This window comes from Myotis brandtii, unplaced genomic scaffold, assembly GCF_000412655.1.
Source record: "Myotis brandtii unplaced genomic scaffold, ASM41265v1 scaffold633, whole genome shotgun sequence".
Classification (NCBI taxonomy): domain Eukaryota; kingdom Metazoa; phylum Chordata; class Mammalia; order Chiroptera; family Vespertilionidae; genus Myotis; species Myotis brandtii.
The window spans coordinates 1,944,288-1,945,762 of record NW_005370423.1 but is presented as its reverse complement, the minus strand read 5'-3'; positions in this window follow the sequence as shown (position 1 = coordinate 1,945,762).

Here is a 1,475-nt window from a genome sequence, read left to right as displayed (position 1 = left end):
CTTGAGTGTGGCTCTTCCACAAAATACCGACTTCTGCGCATGGGCCACGAAGTTTCAATCGCACTGTACATGCACACCCGCATGTGGTATTTTGTGGAAAAGCCACACTGAAGGGGCCAAAGCGCCGCATGTGACTTGCGGCCGCAGTTTGCTGACCATGGCCCTAAACAATAAGCCGTTTAAATGGCTTTTTATATTCCTTTCTAGTCTTTGGCTGTAGACAGATGTCATTTTATGGGATAAGATCATCTCTGTATTTGGTACATTTCTCTTCACATGATTTTGCCAGCGTCCCCGCCCACCCCTCCCCCTCCAATTAGGGTCTACCCAGTGCTCTCAGGAAGATGTCGAGGCTGGGCTCCTTCCAGCTGGAATGAGCCTACACCCTTCATGTTGAAACCACAGTTGGAGACTCAGCGACAGAGCTCCTCTGAGCTCCTCCTGTTCTCCATGCTGAGGAATGACCTTCCGGCTCTGGCTTCCTCCCGGATGGACGTGTTTGGATAATTGTCTCAAGTGGGCGTGTGGCACGGGAGACCCGGGTAGGGGGCTGGCACTTGGCAAAGGCCTCGGTTGTTTATCTGCTGTTTATTCCCTCCTGTATCCATTCAACAAACCCTCACCAAGGATCTGCTGTCTCTAAGACCAGGGGTGGGGAACATCCGGCCTGCGGGCCCTATAAGGCCCCCGAAATCAGTTGTCTGGCCCTGCCAAGGCATTAGGGGTGAGTCAATGAAGTGTTGGACCAAAGACAACCGGCTAGTTTTTACATTGACCATTTGGTATGGCCCACAGATGATGTGATACATACCCATGTGGCCCTTGGCCGAGAAAAGGTTCCCCACCCCTGGCCTAGACAGTGCAGGCTGGTGATGGAGGCGGAGGCCACAATGGAGCTGAGTGGAAGGTGCAGGAGGTGAGGACCTGAGAGCAGAGTGTGAGCACCAGGCAAGCAGCCAGGAAGGGAGGATCCCAACCCCAGAGACCAGAATAGGAGAAGAGCCCGGAATCTAACCCGAATGATGGACAGGAACTAGGAGGCGGGCCCTCTGTGCTCAGCAGCCAGAGAGAAGCACAGGCCCCGGTCCGGAGGGGACGGGAGAGGATGTGCAGGTGGCGCTGGGCCGTGTCACAAGGGGGTACCCTGCCTCGGCTGGAAGGTGCCATTCCGTTTTGGGGCGGCTTACACAGTACACACCTTCTCCCTCACATTCGAGCTGGGGGGCCCAGGGAACTCGGGGGTGGGGGTGGGGGGCAGACAGGGCAGCAGCACAGTGTCCCACGTCCCCCCTGGACCTTGAAGGTTGAAGGTGTCTCGTGCCCCTTCCATTCTCCAGGCTGCCAGGGCACTCAGGGAGGAAGGAATGCCCGGCCGAGTGGCTCAGCAGTTGAGCATCGATCTATGACCCAGGAGGTCACGGTTTGATTCCAGGTCAGGGCACATGCCTGGGGTGCAGGCTTGATCCCCAATGAAG